Consider the following 7,500-nt stretch of genomic DNA (forward strand, 5'->3'; position numbering starts at 1 on the left):
CTCTCACACACACACACACACACACACACACACACTCTCTCTGATCACTCTCAAACACTCACACACACACACACACACACACACACACACACACTCTCTGATCACTCTCAAACACTCTCACACACACACACACACACACACACACACACACACACACACACTCTCTGATCACTCTCAAACACTCTCTCACACAGAAAGAGAAGAAGAATATATAAAGCGGAAAAAAATGCATTATGGTGACACATTAAAGAGAGTTCAGTAGAAATGCTATAGAAATGTTATTATTTTGTAGCTGACGGACTTGTAACACTGCAAAAGTAAAACGAATCTCTGTGACAGCAGAAGAACACGACTTCATTTTAACCTTGGCATGTGGTGGGGGTTTATGGGTAACAAATCCCATCAGCCCCTGCAGCAGCTCCCAACAGTGACATCACCTGATCAGGATGCGTGTGATTTACTGAAGATCATTTCCTGTCTCTCTCATCTTCATCATCATCATCATCATAGGTGCTGTGATCACTCAGTATCTGCTCTTCAGCATTCAGAACCACAAGTTTAAACCACAGTTTAACTGAATATAACCCATCTGCTGTGTGTACCTCACCCAGACCACACTCACACACACACACACACACACACACACACACACACACACACACACACACTCACACACACACACACACACACACACACACACACACACACACACACACACACACACACACACACACACACACACACACACACACACACACACACACACACACACACACACACACACACACACACACACACACACACACACACACACACACACACACACACACACACACACACACACACACACACACACACACACACACACACACACACACACACACACACACACACACACACACACACACACACACACACACACACACACACACACACACACACACACACACACACACACACACACACACACACACACACACACACACACACACACACACACACACACACACACACACACACACACACACACACACACACACACACACACACACACACACACACACACACACACACACACACACACACACACACACACACACACACACACACACACACACACACACACACACACACACACACACACACACACACACACACACACACACACACACACACACACACACACACACACACACACACACACACACACACACACACACACACACACACACACACACACACACACACACACACACACACACACACACACACACACACACACACACACACACACACACACACACACACACACACACACACACACACACACACACACACACACACACACACACACACACACACACACACACACACACACACACACACACACACTCACACACACACACACTCACACACACACTCACACACACACACACACACACTCTCACACACACACACACACACACACACACACACACACACACACACACACACACACACACACACACACACACACACACACACACACACACACACACACACACTCACACACTCGGTTTCAGGCTCAAATAAGTGTGCAGTTTTTGTAGTGTTACTTATCAAATAACTCTGATTGAATTCATTATTTTTTGGTTCCTTTTCATTTCAGAGCAACTGTTCTGAATGAAAGTGAGTAAAGCTGTGGTGTGTAACACTGACAGCTAGTGTTTGAAGCAGGTACTGCAGTCTAAATGTGTAACACTCCTCACACAGGGTTGCCAGATCATGGAAAGGTGACAGAAATGAGTAGAACTGATTTTAAATGAGTTGATGTATTCACCTTTTATACAGCTTTCAGACGGATGGTGAGGTCTATGGCTTCCACAGCTGCAACTCACTGCATTTTACACCAACTGGCAACCCGGGGTGTTCAAACACTATTGGGTGAACTGGAAGAGGGCGGAGTTACAAACAAACCAAAACAAACACATTTTAAAGCAGATCAACTGTCCAGAGCATTGCTTTTCATAAAAAGAAGTACGTGATCTGCTTCTGCTGAGTTTTGTTCTCTGTAATCACAGCAATGATCCACACTTTGTTTAACCTGCTTCAAAAGCATCATAACTCTGGCGATCAAACGCTCATGAATCACGGTGCACGGGTCTGACATCATTCACAAGCGCTCGCTAACATCTGCGTCTGCGCTTCATGCGTTCCCGTGCTGCGTGTGTGTTTAGGATTCTGAGTAATGTTTGTGAGGTTTATTACATCATCTCTAGCAGCTGATCATAAATCACTCTCTAATTACAGACAGAAGCCGCAGCATTAAAGCGTGATTACTGAGCTGGACTCAAGACTGCTTCCTGTCAGCTGTGCTGCTCTGAACAGACTCGGGCTGATAGCGCTGCGCCAAACACTCTCACATTTGTTACATTACGAATTCATCTTTGTTCATGTCAATTAATTAAAACCTCGCTCACTGACGTCCAGTGCCTTGCAGCTTCTCTCCTCTCATCATCCAGCTTTGAGTCCCTCATCATACAGAACATCTAAAAACCAGTCCCACTGGAAACGCTGGCAGATCACAGAACCTCCCACAGGTCATGAGAAACAGGGAAGGTGGAACGCATCAGCTGATGTGATTAATAATTGATATTGACAGATGTACCGTACGCATGCTATGTATATGAATCCATCCAGTCATCTGTGAATCAAACACAACTGAACTAGAAACTGCAGCAAAGTCAGGAGCGTCTAGAACAACCGCATGCTCCGCAGACTGCATGTGTCACGATGAGAGGAACTTCCTGAAGTCCAGAGGAAGTGATGCAGAGTCTGCTCCTGATTGGATAAAGGAGCAATGACAGGGGCTGCTGCTGACCAATCAGATGCGACGGAACCTCTCAGATCAGCTGATGCTTCTGAGACCGAATAAACACGCATCAAGACACTGACCTCAATACAAGCTGCTCGACTGAAGAGCGTTCAATCACACGCAGATCCAGTTCAGTGAAGATATCACCTTCCTTTGAGCAGGAAAGACCTCTCTGAGAGTGTGCATACATTACAAGACCAACATATAACCAGCTTAAAACATTTAAAACACACTGTGAGGTTACTCTCACGGGCAAATAAGAAGGACTTCAAATGATTATAAGACACCGTGTTTTGTAGCTTCATCTCTTTTTGGAGAAGATTCCAGTCTGAGGAGGTTTTATCAAGCTCAGTTCTGACAAAGAGCTCCCAGAGATTATAAGAACTGATTGAGAACGTAATGATTTCTAAACAAAGTCTGTTATATAAAACCAGAGATCATTTGACAAATAACCAAAACTGTGTTGTATTTCCACAAATGCCAGTGCATCTTCCCGCCACTTCTCAGGGAAGGCCATGCAACTTCACCATGAGCTAAAAATCAGCGTGGTACAGAGAACCCAAGGAAGAAAGAAAGAAAGGAAGGAGTAACATCCTCATGATCGAGAATCCCCCCAAAAATACAGCAGACACTAACTTAATACGTGAACCAAAACATCAATCATAATACCCAGATATTTGTATTTCCTGGAGAAGTATATTTTAAAGCAGCTTCTTGGATGATATCAAGAACATCCTGTAATGCTGCCTCTGAGGGAGCTGAAGACATGACAGAATCATCTGGGTACAAGTTAAACTTTTAAATCAAGGCAAGTTATATATATATATATGCTAAATAGTACCGGTCCCAACACTGATCTGAACTGAACACCAGTACTATGACTAATTATTAGATCAAATAAAACCGTTAACTAGTAAACATTGTCAGTTGTTTGCTATCTAAATGTTACAAAAGTTTTGAGAGAATACAGAGCAGCCCGTTAAAGAACTAATTTGAGGAATTATATTAGTTATTAATAAGAGATCAAAGAGATATGTTCAACCGGCCACTAGTTTTAAAAACAGCGGGGAAATATGATGAGGATCTGGAGATTTATTCACATTGAATTCTTTTAAAGCAGAACAAACATCAGAGAGAGTATTTTGTTGGAGAACAATCTCTCCTGTCCATCAATTACATTCAGCTTTAAGAAGTTCTAGATCAGAAATCCTATCATTTCTCATTTAGTCCCTGAAGCGTCAAAGTGACTGTTAAATCTATTAAGTCTGTAATTTTAGTAGAGTCTGTTAATATACAAGGAGCTCTGAGAAATTCAACAAAGTCAGACTGAAATCTAATCCCGATCGAACTAAACGTCAGGATTTTAGAACTCCATGGTTACAGAACTTTAAAACTATTACTTCCCCAAAATGAGCTCAGAACAAAAATCATCTTTAAATGTTTAGGTCTCTAAAACGTAAGAACTGTCTGATTATGTGACTAGCGTCCGGTGAGCCGAGATCAGGAGGAGTTTGTCTCTCTTTATTTACACACAGACTGATCAGAGTCATAAACACTTCAGGGACGTCCTCGTCCAGCTCAGTTTAAATAGCATCTGTACAATCGAATCGATGAAAATTGCTGGAAATTAAGTCTCAGCAATGGATGTGAATGGGTGCCGTCAGAGTGAGAGCTTGTGAAAACATCACCATATCAATCAAAGCACTGGACAGAATCAGAGAATCAGAGAATAGAGTGCTAGTGAGTTATAATGACCAGATTCAGATTCAACTCTTTTTATTAAATGCAGACACGGTCTCTGTGATCAAATCAATGATAATCATTAGAAGTTGAATCATCCTCAGCACTCAGTCTAACATCTGGAGAAGACGTTAAAATATTTTAAGACGTTATTAACTGAAATATGAGTCCATAATTCATAATAAATCTATGTTGTCTTTGACCTCAAAGTCCAGCCACATGTATGTTTAGAACAGTTCCTTCTTGTAAACAGACAGGTTTCTCTACACTGAGGTGAGAGTTATTTTATGAACTCATATTTGAGTTAAACTCATCTCACTGCTGGTTTAGTTTGATCTTCTGTCTTCTCCAGATGTTTCCTGATGGACCGGAGCTCTGGGGATTCTTCTGATGTTTTTATCAGACTCTCTTTCCGACGGCACCCATTCACTTCCATTGCTGAGACATCTCTCCAGATCTGATGAAGACACACGCTCCTCCTGATCTCAGATGAACTGAGGATGAACACATTTTCAGTTTTGGCTGAACTCTCTCTTTAATGTAAAGCTGAAAAACATGATGTAGAGTATCACTCAACTAAAACACGACACGCAGCGCTTCAGCGATCTGATCTCGGGATTAGTTCTTAGGTAAAAAAAAGAAACACAGTCATGCATCGATTCAAAAAATGCGCATCAGATATCATTTGTATTTTTGTATTTCATATTTAGAAATGGCTTTCTGCTCTCCTCATCATCTGATTCAGTCTTACTGTAATGTAAAGCATGATCCGTTATGAGATGCTCCTCTGCTCTGGATGGACTCCATCGATGTTTGCTGAAGCACATCACAGCGGGTACGACTGCTATTTCAAGCACAAAACAGCCCGGAACGATTGTGACCTGCTGTGCTCATCGAGCGGCGCTGAACTCTAACGATTCTTTAATTGTCTCTATACTAATGACACAGAGCTGTTTACTCCTGCTCCGATGCACACCAGAGATCAGAAGATCAGACGCTGCGCTCTCAAGCACAGACACCTCCGTTCAGATCCTCCAGTGTCAATAAAAAGCCATGCCTTCCGTTGTTTCTTCTCACCGACTGAGGAGACTGAGAACAGCAGAGGACTTTCAGCAGCACAAGGGTTAATATAATCAGCACAGAAGCGTACGAGTGACTAGTTTCAGCATCGGTCTGAACTTATCCTAAACTTAAACCGACATCTAACTTGAAATATGCCTGCAGTAGCATCTAAATGACTGGTATTCCATGATTCTGGCTTATGAAAACAAAACTGAGATAAAAAAATAATTTCTTCTGTTCAACTTTGATAATTTACGATTTTAAAAGAAAAAGGTTCAATAAACGCACCTCCACGGCGGGAAAAGATCACGCTCTCAATACTGACCAAAATAACTGCATGTGACTTTTGCCATAATCTATGCTGAGCTCGTCGGGTCACTGAAGGGTCAGATCTCTACAGCTGACCAAACATCATAATAATCATAACTCTGATCTGAACATCTGATTCATCACCGGAATCAGGACGTTTAACCCAGCCCTGACCCTCACAGCCACCCGGATCCAGATCCTGAAGACCAGGACATCTAGATGACCAGCGAAGACCATCAGGACAAGACCAGAGATCAGAAACAGAACCGAGTCTGCTTTCTCTCAAGGTTTGTGGAGTTTTTGGTCTTCAGCTGGACACTTAATGTTATCTAGACTCACACAGAGACTGTTTAGACTGAACTGAGCTGGATGATGACATCACTGAACTCAATGATGAACTGAAATATTTGACTCCTTTTGCATCATTGACACATTATTTCCATATTTAATACTGAAAAGCTGCTTTGACACAATCTCTATTAAAAGCACTATATAAATAAAGGTGACCTGACTTGACACACACACGCTCAGTGTCTCACACACACACACACACTTACTCACACACACACACACTAATATACTCGTATCCACACACACTCACTCACTATAACCCACTCTCTCTCACACACACACTCACACACCTACACTATAACGCACTCACTCACTCAATCACACACACACACACACACACTATAAGACACTCACGTCCACACGCACTTACTATAACGCACTCTCTTCTACACACACACACACACACACACACACACACACACACACAATTTGTACTCTCATGAATCCATCATGCGCGCACCCGAGCCGCGTTCAGCACCGAGGACAGCGACGCGCTCGACGCACCTCAGGCCGCGGCGCGTCGTTTCGGGCTCGCGTCGGGAATCCGCCGGAGCGGTGAAGTTGCAGCCCTGTTCTGAAGCGTTACGCCGCGTTATAAGCGCCGAACCGCGGCCAATCGCGAGGCTGCTTGTTGCTAGGAAAGACTGGGATGGAGCTCGCTCACCTGCTGCGGCGGGAAGCGCGTCACATTCCTGTCAGCGGTGCGCTCCGCTTCTGCGGGGATGTTGCGGAGGGAATAACGGGGTTATGTGGTTGTCAGTGCCATGTTATTCTCCGGGATCGATGCTGGAGACTGCGCGCTACATCCGGGCTGCTGGGAATCACGGCACCTGACAACCGAGCGGCTCGCGCTACTATGGCGAAGGCGTCAAGTAAATATTCATGAGCCAGGCCACCGCTATTGGACGAGAGCAGCGCGACGTCACTACCGACTACTTATAATTCAAGACGTAAGACTTTCCATTGGACAGCTGGAACGTAACGTCAACATTGTCTTATGAATTAATAATTACAAACGAAGCGTTCACTTGTATTTATTTAAAAAAAAAAGATATCTCTACGTCTAAATATCAATCGACAAAATACTAGTATGACAACCTAAGAACTAAAAAAACAACAAATAACTATTTACAATTATGGAACGTATTATTAATATATATATATATATATATATATATATATAT

At 43.1% G+C, this 7,500-nt stretch overlaps 1 protein-coding gene across 1 annotated transcript in view; it reads right to left on the minus strand.

Moving 5' to 3' along the window:
• pak5 (p21 protein (Cdc42/Rac)-activated kinase 5) overlaps positions 1-7,412 on the minus strand; it is a 46,904-nt gene extending 39,492 nt beyond the window's left edge. The window contains exon 1 of the mRNA XM_043218661.1: positions 6,981-7,412. The gene's annotated coding sequence lies outside the window, so the exon portion shown is untranslated. The remainder of the gene's footprint in view (positions 1-6,980) is intronic.
• Positions 7,413-7,500: the final 88 nt, after the last annotated feature.

Source organism: Puntigrus tetrazona, chromosome 20 (assembly GCF_018831695.1).
Source record: "Puntigrus tetrazona isolate hp1 chromosome 20, ASM1883169v1, whole genome shotgun sequence".
NCBI classification, from domain to species: domain Eukaryota; kingdom Metazoa; phylum Chordata; class Actinopteri; order Cypriniformes; family Cyprinidae; genus Puntigrus; species Puntigrus tetrazona.